Source organism: Eucalyptus grandis, chromosome 6, assembly GCF_016545825.1.
Source record: "Eucalyptus grandis isolate ANBG69807.140 chromosome 6, ASM1654582v1, whole genome shotgun sequence".
Classification (NCBI taxonomy): Eukaryota; Viridiplantae; Streptophyta; class Magnoliopsida; order Myrtales; family Myrtaceae; genus Eucalyptus; species Eucalyptus grandis.
The window spans coordinates 14,351,526-14,365,811 of NC_052617.1; the positions used below are offsets into that span (position 1 = coordinate 14,351,526).

Sequence of the window (14,286 nt, forward strand, 5' to 3'; positions counted from 1 at the left end):
GAAATTGCAGCCCTTGCAGTCAAGGCAACAAAAACACGGTGTTGGAATTATGTATGGTGTGGTTTTCACGTTGATTAGAAAAGAAATTTCTCTGCAGTTTTCAGATTGAATCAAAATCTTTTCAAGTGAGGCAATGACGTTCTATTTTCTTTTCAAGACTAATATTCCATCAATGTCCCTTCGTTAAATTGTGAAGACAAAAAGGAAAAATATGTCGTATCTCATCATCTAAGCTTTTTATTTTTGACAAAAAAAAAACATAAATTTGCAACAAAAATAGACTATGAACAAGAATATTAAATTGTATGATGTCACTTTAGACAAAAGTAAAAGGAAACTAAGAAATAAGTGCTTCTTGGATAGTGTAACAAGTTATGAAAGAAAGAAAGCAATACAATAATTTCTAGCAATGGACCAATGCACCTTGACTAGAACCTCACTTACTCCGTCATCACGCAAAGACTATAGATGCAAATTTCCAAGTGAACCATCAACACAAAGTCTAGCGAAGAAAACGTGGGTCTCATGTGGAAATTGCAGCCCTTGCAGTCAAGGCGACAAAAACACGGTGTTGGAATTATGTATGGTGTGGTTTTCACGTTGATTAGAAAAGAAACTTCTCTGCAGTTTTCAAATTTAACTTTTCTTGGCAAATTGACTCTTTAGGAATCAATTTTAGTTCATTAAGAAAATAATCGATTTGAATGTGATGTACTCTAAATTGAACCAAAACCCTTTCAAGTGAGGCATTGGCATTCAATTTTATTTTCAAAGCCAATATTCCACAAGTGTCAGTTAACAAAATTGGTAACAAAGATAGACTATTAAAGTGAATATTAACTTGTATAACAAAATTAAAAGGAAAGACAAGAGTTAGTGCTTCTTGGATGGTGTAACACGTTATGAAAGAAAGAAAGCAATTTGATAATTTCTAGGGATGGGACTGACGTGCATTGACTAAAACCTCACAAACTTCGTTGTTGCGCAAAGACTTACGTGCAATATTCAAGTTCACAAAAAAAAAAAAATTATGTTTACTTATTCACTATCAACTTCAGTATTACAATCACTCTCCCGTAATTATGTTAGTTCTATGAACAATATTGTCATCTCTTTCCCATAATAGAACCACTTAATAAATGAACCGATTGATTACTGTCGTTCTATCAAATGAAAAAAAAAATGTTCCTGTCTGTTTTTGACATCTAAATTTTGCCCTTTTTATTTAGGACTTAGTCGTATAGAAAATTAGGTATTAGTCTCTATAAATAACTAAAAAGTAAAATAAATAATTTTCATTAAAATGCATCGCGTTTTCGTTAAATTGTATTGCATATAGACATTAGGAACATTTGCATTACTAGTATTAAAAATTCTAAAAATAATTTTAAAAATTAAGATTATAAAAAAAATTAACAAAAAATAAAAACGCAGCTGGGCAGGGCTAGGGCCAGCCTTAGCCCGGCCCCTCCTTCTTTTCCCTTTCTTCCCCCCTTCCTCTTGTGGCCTAGCCTGCTTCTGTTCCTTATATTTCCCAGGCACGACCCACCTTTCTTCTTCCGCGGCCCAGCTCCCTCTTCTTCCTCCTTCCTCCTCCTTCCCTCGCTTGGATGTTAGCTTCAGGACAAAACAGAGAGAGGATCGTTGGCCGAAGGACGCAAGGAGGCGAGGCTGCGCTTGACGTTCGCCCAAGAATGTCGTGCGGTACCATAGCTCGTTTCGCTTCAGGCTCACCTTCTGGTCAAACCGAAATGATAGCTGGTGAACTCCCTAGACCATCATCATGCTCGGTTTGAACGAGCCGTCCCTTTTGTCGAGTTTGAGCATCACTTGCTGTTCTCTTTTGAGTAAATGACTTGAGAGTACTGCCATTTTCATTCTTTGTTGATGGCTGCTTGAATATGCTCAAGACTCCTCCCTTTCGTTTCAGGAACACACCCTTTAAATTTCCTCATGGAGAAACCAAGGAATCCCTTAGATATGATGCAAAATGGATCTTGTTCTATCGTTGATCAGAGATTTCTTTATGAAAATACGAATCGGAGTTTGAAGAAGGGGAAGGAGAAGGAGTCCTCGACCCGCAACGAGATAGAGCAGGACTTATTCAATCACATAGTTTGGGCTCCTAGAATATGGCGCCCTTGGGGCTTTCTATTTGATAGCATCGAAAAGCCAAATTCATTGGGATTTCCCTATTAGGCTAGGTCATTTTGAAGCAAACGGATCATTTAACATGAAATGGAGGAGCTTCAAGAGAATGATTTAGAGTTCTTGCATAGTGGAACCATGTACTACTTGACACAAGATAGATCTTCCAAAAAACAAGGCTTTTTCAAATAAACCAATTCATTTGGGACCCTATTGATCCACTCTTTTTCCTATTCAAAGATCAGCCCTTTGTCTCTGTGTTTTCACATCGAGAATTCTTTGCAGATGAAGAGATGTCAAAGGGGCTTCTTACTTCCCAAACAGATTCCCCTACATCTATATATAATTTCTGCATAAAAATTGATTAGCCACTGGTTTAATAGCATGCTAGTAATGACTGGCCTTTATCTATTTAGATATGGTGGCGGACTTTTGACTAGTTAAGCACCGTTCAGAATGCCAGATTCATTTGTAGAGGTTTATAGAAGAAGATTTTGTTTACTGTTTTCTAAATTATACGACATGCATTTCTAATTTGCATTTCTAAAATGTAATATCCTTTCAACTTCCAGAGAGAAGGATCATGTCATTTCTCGGTGCAACGGGGCAGAAGTTTCTATCGGTATATCACTCTTGTGGCACGTATATTGCTTTTTTTTGACAATCCTCCTAACACTTCACTTGGTGACACCCATTTACATATTGTTTGGCTACATTTTGCTCCTCCTATGTTGGATCATAGGAAGACAACTCTTTGAAAGGACGAGAAGACACCTTTGGTTTCCATTGAAAGTATATGCAATCACCGTGTTTATCTTCTTACACAGCTTGAGCAATTTCTCCACCTTTGAGATGTGGTTGTCGGGTTGATTGATCTTCAGTTTTACTTGGCCTACAACTCAAAAGCTTCCCTAATGCAAAATATTTGGCAGTCTCTTTCAATCTTGATTGTGATGCAGCTTTACAGCTACAAAAGGAGACAGAGCAAGTATATCCAATCTGACGACTCCACAATTATGGAATTTGGAGTACTTGGATTTATTAAGAGGCTCCTCATTTGGCAGTGTGACAAGATAGTGTGTATAGCAGTGTTCTATGCATCATTGTCACCAATTAGTCTCTTTGGTTTCCTTCATCTGCTTGGTCTTGTCATATGTTCCATTTTACCTAAAGCATCTCGAATCCCGTCAAAGTTATTCCTTCTTTATACAGGAATTCTGGTGATGACATATTATCTCTTTCGGATGTGGGGTGCCCAAAAGGTGCAGGAATGTTTCTGGACTAAGCAACTTTAGTTTAGCCAAGTTCTTGGGTTTTGAGTTATTTCAGTCGGGCTTTTGGTGTGACGGCTGAGCGGTGGTCCTCGGACATGCGCAAGGAAGGGGTCCCTCTCTTCTCTTGTCCCACATCATCTAGGGAAGGAGTCATGGACTAGCTTATAAGACTTGAGTCCCTACCAAGTCTTCCAAATCACGTAGATCCAAAGTCATTTGGCAAGTAAATGCCAATCAAGATTGCATCGGACTAAACAGCCAATGAGACTTCACAAAGCAATGGAAATAAAACATCTTTTCCGGTGCCAAATTAGGACTAGTCGAGTAGGAAAAGACACCTTTCCCGGTGCCAAATTAGGTTTGATAGAGTTATTTTACCTGCAATAGACAGGATGATACAATTCATCCCCCGGTGCCAAATTAGGACTCCAGCAATAGAAAATTAGGTTTGATAGAGTTATTTTACCTGCAATAGACAGGATGATACAATTCATCCCCCGGTGCCAAATTAGGACTCCAGCAATAGACGCCAAATTAGGACTAGTCGAGTACGAAAAGGTTTGATATAGTTATTTTACCTATTTTAGGGCAGTGAAAGATGGATATCAAATCAGGAAATTCTTGATTTTGTTCCCTAATGTTATCTATAAGCGTTTGGAGATATTCTTTAAAGAGGAGAACAATAAGAGCCGAGAGAGCAACGAGATTTTTATGAGATCATTTTTTTTGTTCTGAGAGTTTTTCAAGTATTTTGAAGGAAAGACAAAAGTGGTGATAGAATTCTTGTTCTCGATTCAATATGCTGGGTTTGATTTATATTTTTATTTCTTATTTTACTATGTTCTAATTTTCTTTTGTTAGGGCTACGATGTAGCCTAACTGAATTTCATGATTTTTATGTTTTACAATTGATTTTATTCATGTAAGTTATATATTATTGTATTTAATGTTTTTGAGTGACTGGCCACCACTTGAATCATTTGATGAGCATGTTTGAGACTAAGAAGTGATAATATGCAATTGTTCATTATAATATATAACCATGAATTAAATGTGGATAGAGATATACAACGTTATTTGTGTAACTTTCGGTGATAAGGTGATTCAAAAGACTCATTGTAAGCCGGGAATATTCATAGTTTTTAATGTATTTATGTTTATTTTAATTTATATAGAGATATAGTGAATTAATAAGCTGAGTATGTTTGTTATACCTAGAGATAGGATAGTAAATTGATTAAGAAATTCCACTATCACATGTTTGATATCGTTCTTGTACCCACAATAATCTGAAATTCATATATAGTGGTTATGGTGAAATCGGATGCTCTAACATATTTATTTGATCGATTTACTGCATTTAATCTACAAATTTCGTTTTTAATTTATTCTTAATTATATTTTGATCTGTTAGATAAATTTAATAATTAATCTATTTTAGTATTTAATTAGTTTATTAATCATCGATCTCTGTGGGACGATACTTTTTCTCATCATTATATTACTTGTTTGACACGTGCACTTGCGTTTAGAATTTTACAAACAGAAACCTCTGAAGTTAACCTTCCATCGATGAAAAAATTATTATGCTTTGAAAGATTAAAGGATGCATGTTTTCGACTACTGTCTGAGAACTCTGTTTGAGCTGAAGAAGCAACTTTCTTCACCAGCAGTGGTAAGAGTGCAACCTTCCACCTGCCCGACCATTATTCAACGGCCGTGCAGCAACAAGAGCCGGATCACCGGTGATCTGGCTTCCATCAATTTGCTGTTCCTACTCAGGAGACCTTTTGCCTTCCTCTCTTTCCTTCTCTGCCGTTCCTCATCTCTTTCTCTCCTCAGCCAACTCTCAACCGTCCTTTGCAAAGATAGTTGTCATGATAGAACAAACATCTATCCAGACCAAATTAAGAAAAAAAAAACACGAAACGGTTTTGAAAGGAAAAGTTACCATCAGAGACAGTTTGCTGATCTCCTTGACCTTATCAATCGGCATTGCTAGCTGCAACTTTCCGTGTGCCACATACACCAGAGTAAAAGGAGTGGTAAATTTGCTTTGACAGAGAATATGACATACAAAGTTTTATAGTTTATCCCAACACTGATGTAGTACCATCACCAACACCTACATCGATACACGACATATGACATGCGACATGCGACAAGACACACCGACATGTTATATGTTATATACGTGAGAAATTATCATTTTTATGAAATCAAATTTTATTTAAATCAACAAATACATAAATAATAAAAAGAGTTTAGAATGAATTTATACCAAAAACATTAATCCATCATTTGTTAATATCATTCATTATTTTAATTTGACAAATTCAACTATATTTTATTTCAATAATCCATAAAACTAGGAAAAAAGAAATCCACAATCTATTATTAAATTTAACATTTAACAATAAGTAAAAAAATAATAATCCACATTTCATCATCAAAAGGGTTTATTTTCTCTCTTTTCTTTTTATATTTTATATATTTATATTTTGATCCCTAATTTATTGAATTTTTTTAAAATTTACCTGTGTGTGTCAAAATCACGTGTCAAGACTCCACATTGTATGTCAGATTTTCGACACTTGTTGATCACCTGTCGAAGCGTGTAAAAACATTTAGTGCGTGTCAAACACGTGTCGAGATGTTTGATTAGGATGTTCAACACTGACACAAAGGCTTTAGAAAGTGTCCATGCTTCCCGAGAAAGAGAAATGATGAACTTTAGTGGAGAAGTAGATAAGTACATGCAATATGTGTGGGCCAATCATCTAGGCCATAAAAAATATGGGTGGCGTGGATAATTATCGATCCTGTCTGTTCACATTCCTTTCTGCGGAACTTCAAAAGATCAGCCCTTGCTAACACACTGAGGTCCACTGTTATCTCATCAAGAAGAAGCACTAACTTCTGGAAGGATGCGATACATAAATACCCAAAAGCCAAAACTTGCAAATGTAAACAACAACTTTCAAATCCAAAAACGTAATAACAGAGCATCATCTTTAAAATAAAGAACAATCGGGCTCTGTGCTTGAATGAATCAAAAGGTACAGGGACCTTGATTGGCTTGAGGACTCACGTACAGATTTGCACTCGCCTTCTCGGCCCATCAGAAACCTAGTGCATTCTCCAGGATAAATCAACGTCTAGAACCTATACAATCAAATGACCAAGTCATCCTACTTTCTCTTAAATAATAATATAAATCATGGCATACCTACTTTTTCCATAAGCTTTATTAATGCCTAGCATATACATTTGGTATAAGGAAAATTTCAAACAAGAGCTTGAAGTGTAGGTATTTTATTACCCAAAATAAGCATTGCTTCAAATGAAAGCTTGAAGTGATTAACACAGTCTCAAATAAGGGCTTCAAGTAATAATGTAGTCACAATTGAGGATTTGACAAAGCAGGTGCATCTCACATGCCATAATGATAGAGGTATTTTCGTCCACATGCTTTTTTTTTTTTTTTTCTCTATTCATCTTCTTCCTTCATCATCTCTTCGGTTTTTTTTTTTTCTTGCTTTCACCTGGTGCTTAACTTTTTTCCTAAAATGAAAGAAAAATGAAAAATCACACCAACTATATTTGCAAGAGAAGGCAATCACGTACAAAGCCTCCCCGAATCCGTCAAGAAGAACCTAGTCAGTCCTCCCGTGGAACCGGAAGCCCCAGTTTGCCAGTGAAACCCCATGAGTCGTTCGTCACTCAGCTCCATCACGTTTCCGCGGAGAATGTACCGGAGTGGCGGCGAGCAGTCGATGCTTTAGGTGGTGAGAGCTAGGGAAGGCAATAGGAAGGACTCATGTGTGAGTGTGCACTTGAGGAAGAGCGATCATCATCGAGAGGAGGCCATAAACATCTTTTTACAGAATTTTCCCACCTCCCACAAACATCCCATCCTATATAAACAAACAATTCTCCTTCACCTCTTTAATTTTCAGCGAATTTCGGGTCCATACATTTTTTTTTTTTTGGTTTGGTTGTAAGCACAATAGGACATAATTCTTTGTCTCCATTCCAATCCATCTTTGACTCGAAATGGTTGAGAATTTCAATTTTTGCTTCTCTTGGTTCATATCAATCTTTGGTTGTAAGCACAAAGAGACATAATCATTTTTGACTTATTGATAATTCTTCCTTCTGCTACTATTCAGTCGAGACTCTTTTTACTAGTTGATTTAAACCGACTTGGATATCGATTCTACTTTGTGCTTTTGTTCATGGCGAAGGAGTTTCGTTCAGCATGCTAAGGAAGAAGAAAAGGAGGGAAAGAAAGAAGATGAATTGGAGAGTCAGCTGTAGGAAGAAGAAAGAAGAAGAATAGAGAATAAATAAAGAAAAAAACCCTTGGACTAAAATGCCCTTAATAGTAACTTGAAAAGTGCTTGCGAGATGCGTGAGCCCTCACTGAGGCCTTTATTTGAAATTATGTTGATCATTTCAAGCTCTTATTTAAAAAAATATTTACTTTAAGTTCTAAACAATCATATTTCAGATCCTTACTTGAAGTTTTCCCCTTTGTATATACTTCAAAATTCAGCATTTTTCTTTTTGTGAAAAAAAAAGGCTGTCTCAAATCATTTTCTGTCCTGAAAGTTATCGTTTCACCTTGATTAGCTCAGCTCTTCTTTGTGGATCTATTCCTGCCACCCCAAAAATCATTTTCTCAACAGAGACATCCATCTGTTTAGGAACTTCAATGCCCGCAAAAGCAACGTCTCGTCTCCACTGTGGAATGAAAAGGACAAGAAAGGAAACAAGGAACAATTATATCGGGAATTGTATAGCTTACCGGAGAAGGAAGATAATCCCAACAGACTTAATCTCTACCTTAATCACCAATAGCAGAATGCCGAGTCGTAGCATACAACTCATCATAAAAAGCAGAAGATAACATATATCAGAATCGAAATCAACAACTTTTCAGAGTCACCATCAATGCAATAACTTTTCAGAGTCACCATCAATGCAAACGTAGCATCACAATGAAGTGTACGGTCCGACAATGAGATCGGGACAAAAGAGAACTCACCTCTCCTCCAAGGTAACAGAGATCCCCAGAAGATGTTAATGCGGTGTCATAGAATGCCAAGCATGTAAGGCTCCACCATATGCTTCCCTCCTAATAATCTTCAATGTAGTAGTCTTACCTGTTACAAGCATCGCCCGATGACGAGCAAAGCCGTAAGGAATTCACATAAATGACTAAAAGCATATCCCCCAATTCAGGACTACAAGCACTGCTTCAAATGAGAATGTCATGTGGTTCTTTGGACTCTTTACATTACTATTCTCGAATGAGAAAACTGCAAGTGCCCATGATTTAATTTTGCCAAAATATACACTCTCTCCGAATCACCATTTCAAAAACATCGCCCCAATCTTCCAATGTCCCAATGGATATCGACAATATTTCGCATGAGAAATCATTCATTCCACTCTCTTTAAAAATAAACCCAACTTTCTCTTGAAATCAAATCACTATCTCCAGCTACTGAAATCCAAATACTTCAACCACCAAACTCAAATTCTATGTGATAAAGCAGCTTCACCAACAAGCCAATTCAACAAGGTAACCAAGATCCACGCCTTTTAACATGATGAGATCGCCATGCACTTGTCCACTACTAGATACAGAGACACCCAGAACAACATTTTGGCAGAAGACGACGTGGTTTGAGCTGAGAAGAACTGTGCCGTTGGACCCGATAAGAAGATAGCGATCGCCGGAATCGAGCGTGAGCGACAAGTCGTCGATAAGGATTCGGACCCGGGTGGAGGATGGCCGTTGATCCCCGGGTTCGTGAAACTGAGGCCGTTGATTTCCACGCTCGGCGCCATTCTCTCCTCTGTCACAACCACCTCCGCCAGGGTCGGTGTCTTGCTGGAGTTAGGTGTGTCGAAGCAGAGGCGGTGTGGCACAGGGTCGGTCACCAGTCAGAAAAATAAATGAAAAATGTTGGCGGCTTACGTGGCACAGTGTCGGTCACTAATAAAAATTATAGCTAGAGGGACCAGAGTCAAAGAACGATTTTCATTCATGAATTCTAAAAATCGAGTTATTCCGAGTGAAAAAAGCATCATTAAACCCTTAGAAATTGAATCCATTAAACGATTAAGAAAAAAAAAAAAATTGCTGCTTATGTGGCATGAGGTCAATCACTAATAAAAAATGATAGCTAAAGAGACCAAGGTTATAGATCGATTTCGATTCACAAATTCCAAGAGTTATAGTAAACTTTGGCTTAAGTAAAGTTGGAAAATAAAGAGTTCTGACATGGCAAAGGGTTAAATGCCAAAATGGTGCCCCACAATACATTTATTACAAATTATTCTAACAAAATTTTTAAATCAATATTCCTTACTCAAATCTACCCTTCGTTAGATTTATGTTCGATTTCCCATTAAAATGTAGACAAGTTGTTTACTTAGAGAGGATTAAGATGCTTCATTTGCTAATGACCGTATACACCAGCTATTCAAGCACTAAATCAGAAATGTAATATGCTTCATTTGGAATTACCAATGAATTTGTATAGTGACATCCAGATTCACTAAATATTCCAAGTATAGATATATGCAGATATAGATTTAAAAACACTTTCTCTCCATACACTATGTTGCTATAGTAAGTGTCCTTCACATTTGTCATCTTCGTGCTTGAATAGGTAAAAATATGTATGATGAGTGTACACTACCTATTCAAGCGCTCAATGAAAAATGTAAAATGCTTCATTTGGAATTACCAACGAATTTGCATAGTGACATCAGGATTCAATAAATATTCCAAGTATAGATATATGTCGATATAGATTCAAAAAGACTTTCAATCCATACACTATATTGCTATAGTAAGTGCCCTTCACATTTGTCATCTTAGTCCTTGAATAGGTAAAAATATGTATGATCAGTATACACCAGCTATTCAAGCACTAAATGAGAAATGGAAGATGCTTCATTTGGAATTACCAATGAATTTGCATAGTGACATCAAGACTCACTAAATATTACAAGTATAGATATATGTAGATATAGATTTAAAAAGACTCTTTCTCCATACACTATATTGCTATAGTAAGTGCCCTTCACATTTGTCATATAAGTGCTTTAATAGGTAAAATATACTCTTCATACATGTTTGGGCGGCACTATTTCCGCTCCCTATATGATTAAATTCGCCACGTTGACACAAATAAGATAAAATAGCCCCAATCATTCAATTCAAAGACTTCTTTTCTCTTCTTTTTTTCCTAATTATATATAGGATCTAGTTGTCATAATTAAGAATTTCAAAGTTTTTTGTTTTTAAGTGTATTAAAGAAATTTTTAGTGTACTATTAAATATCCCCGTGTAAAAGTACCTCACCAATAGTAAGAAAAAAGATAAATTCTTTGATATATTAAAAAACTTAAAAATCTCTTATTCATCATTGCTCTTAGAATAACTTATCTATTCTTTGTCTCTCTTGTATCAAAAGCTCACTTTCTAGGTGAACTTTTTATATTTTAATTTCTTTATTCTAAAATATGTATATCAAGTCTCTTTACTAACTATGCCAAAGAATTTATCTTTTTTCCTTACCATTGGCAATATATTTTCATACAAAGCATGTGAGAGTTTTACTAATATTTGGGAACAAACAATGTAGAAAAGAACTAAGTTTCTTGGAAATTTTTCTTTTCGACAAAATTGATTTTTATGGAAGTAAAATCTAACAATATATACATGGTAATTTTATCTTTTTGGTAACTAAAGCCTACATAATTTCATTAAAACTAAAAGTTTGGGGCCACCACTTTAAACTGCAATGATGATTAAGGGCAATTTTATCTTTTTAGTAAATTGGGTGTATTTACTTATATAAGATATAGAAATAGCATCATTCCATATTACCAAATGAAGCCACCTCATTCCTCCTTAAATTGATTGGTCCACCGTGCCTCTTTATGCATTTTCCAAAAGAGAATATAAAGGGTACAAACATGACCACGTCCCTTACACCTTTTTGGTATTCATGACCATTGCTGTCCCTCTCGCAAGCTTGCTCGGGGGAGATTTTTGGATAGCTGGAAAAGTCCGTGTCCAAATCTTAAACGACTTACCTGGAGGAGTAACACTAACTGTTCATTGCCAATCCAAGGACAATGATCTCGGCTTTCATCAGATCCCTCCTAATGGCATGTGGGAATTTCGTTTCAAGCCCAATTTTGGGGAAACACCCTCTTCTTTTGCAGCTTCCAATGGCCTAATCAGTTTCACCATCATGATGTTTTTGTAGAGGATAGAGATGTAGTACGTTGTCAAGGTTTGTGTCAGTGGCATGTAAAACCTCTTGGTCCGTGTCTTAACGATTTTATTTGTGACATATGGGACTCCTAAAATTTCTTGGGGAATTGTGTGCCTATACCAGTTTGTAACAATCTGATATTTGGCTATGAATAAGATGCTATAAGCTCCCCATGAAATTAAAATAGTTGGTGGATATCTTTCATTGTGTTGATGTGTGAAGATATCCTTCACTTTTTAACACTTAACAAGCATATATGCATAATTGATCACTGTTGCGACCTACCCCTTAAGAGGAAGAGGAAGTAGGTTTAGAAGTGTTGCCAAATTCAAGCTGATGGCCTTCAATTGACTCACGTTTTCCTAAACTCATACCTTGTGTGACATTGGACATTCAATTTTTATTTAATTAATCCTATGTGAATTTTAGATAAGGAGCCGCCACTAACCTATTTAGGTCGACTAGAAACCTAGTGAGATACGGGAGAATATCTCATTTCATGTGCAAGCAGAGATTTTGGAACGGGGACTTGATTACATTAAGCCTAAAACTAATGCGTACATAACTCGACTATGTACTAACTAATGCCATAGTAACCTATTGAAGATTTTAGATTTTACAATAATCATTATGAAAAAAATAACACTCAAGATATTTAAATGCGCAATTAAGCATAATTAAAGTAACACACAAACAACCTAATATTGCACCTACAAGAAAATGACAATCCAAAAATCCATATCGTAAAGTCCTAGAGACTTGTTCAATTTCCAATTTTAATTTTTGAGACTTGTTCAATTTCCAATTTTAATTTTTTTAAAGGATTTTCTAAGCTTTAAGAGAAAAACTATTCTAAGAACTAGTAAAATTTGTGAGGAATTCCAACTTTTCTGAAATTTTCTATTATTTTTATTGTTTTTACATTTTTATGTTTTTATGATTTTCTGGATTCTTTGATTTTTATTTTTATTTTTAGAACTTTTAATAATTTTTTTCTTTTTTAAATATTTTTTATGATTTATTATTATCATTATATTCGGGAAAGGGTGTTTGGGCTAAATTTACGCGGTCCGACTTACTGACATGATCCGCCGACCCGGCTTCGACCCGCCTCAGAATAAAACAGAATTTTATATTCTTATTTTTTTATTGATATTTTTATTCTATTCTTTTCTATTTAGTTCCTTCTCTTTTTCTCTGATTTTTGTTTCTTCACCCTTCTGCATATCTCCTTCACGACGACTTCTCTGCTCCTCTTCGCCGAACCCGTTCCTCCAATGCATAATCACCAGAACTCCGTTCGATTTTGATAGCAGTCCCTAACAAACCTTCGCTTACGATCGTCTAAACACCGCCATCGGACAATATTCCGGCTGTCACCGGACCATCTTCGGCAACTACCTCTCCTTGCCGAAATAAGTTCATTCATGGCCGGCCATCGATTTCCGGCCACCAAACACCATCATCAACTAATATTTCTCAAGTCATACGATACATAATCATGCACATATCACCAAAAGGGAAATAGGAAGCAAACGTGATGGGACTTTGTCCTGAAGCTATTGCTGGAAAAGGAAAGATGCTTTCGGTTCAAAGTTTTGTCTCCGGCCGTCGACAAACGTCCAAGAAATATGCCATGACACCAAGCAAAAACGCAGCGTCAAGATTCAATTCAGCAATCAATAAAGTAGTTGCCAATCCATCCTAGGTCTGAGCATTGTCAAATGACCGATTATGCAAAATCAAATCGCACACTTCCCATAAGCAAATTATCGAACTAGCGGTGCGTATCTTGAATGCAAGCCTCGGATATGAATTTAATGCAATTTTTCTGGTCTGGGCACGTCATATCAACTTCAAAATCGCCCAAATCGTCACAAAGCAGTTTCAATCTCAAGTGATGTTCTCACAAACTCATGGATTAAATTCAACCTTCGAAGCTTATAAAAAAAAAGAATAAGAAAACTGTGGCAAAACAGAAAGAAACTTGCCCGATTAGCGTGCGAAAAGTGAGGCCTCAAGTGTTGATTATACCAACTGCGGAAGCTTCAACGATCGCTGATCAGCGAGATGCTTCGATGTTAGATGTTTCACTAGATTTAAACAAAAAGAACAATCGGGCTCTGTGCTTGAATGAATCAAAAGGTACAGGGACCTTGATTGGCTTGAGGACTCGCATACAGATTTGCACTCGCCTTCTCGGTTCATCGAAACCTAGTGCATTCTCAGGATGAATCAACGTCTAGCACCTAAACAATCAAATGACCATGTCATCTACTTTCTCTTAAATAATATTAATCATGGCATACATACTTTTTCCATAGCTTTATAAATGTCTAGCAAAGGAAAATTTCAAATAAGAGCTCGAAGTAGTGTTATTTTCTAGCCCAAAGTAAGTATTGCTTTAAATGAAAGCCCGAAGTGATTAACACGGTCTCAAATAAGGACTTCAAGTGATAATGTAGTCTCAATTAAGGGTCTGACAAAGCAGGTGCATATGCCATCATGATGGGGTATTTTCGTCCAGATGCTTTTTTTTTCCCTCTATTCATCTTCTT

General features: G+C 36.3%; 1 long non-coding RNA gene across 1 annotated transcript; it reads right to left on the reverse strand.

Moving 5' to 3' along the window:
- Nucleotides 1-6,188: 6,188 nt before the first annotated feature.
- Nucleotides 6,189-7,869, reverse strand: LOC120294754. Its single transcript, XR_005552053.1, has 2 exons — nucleotides 7,050-7,869; nucleotides 6,189-6,587 (listed from the first exon to the last, which is right to left on the reverse strand). It is a non-coding gene; the product is annotated as an uncharacterized LOC120294754 (long non-coding RNA).
- Nucleotides 7,870-14,286: the final 6,417 nt, after the last annotated feature.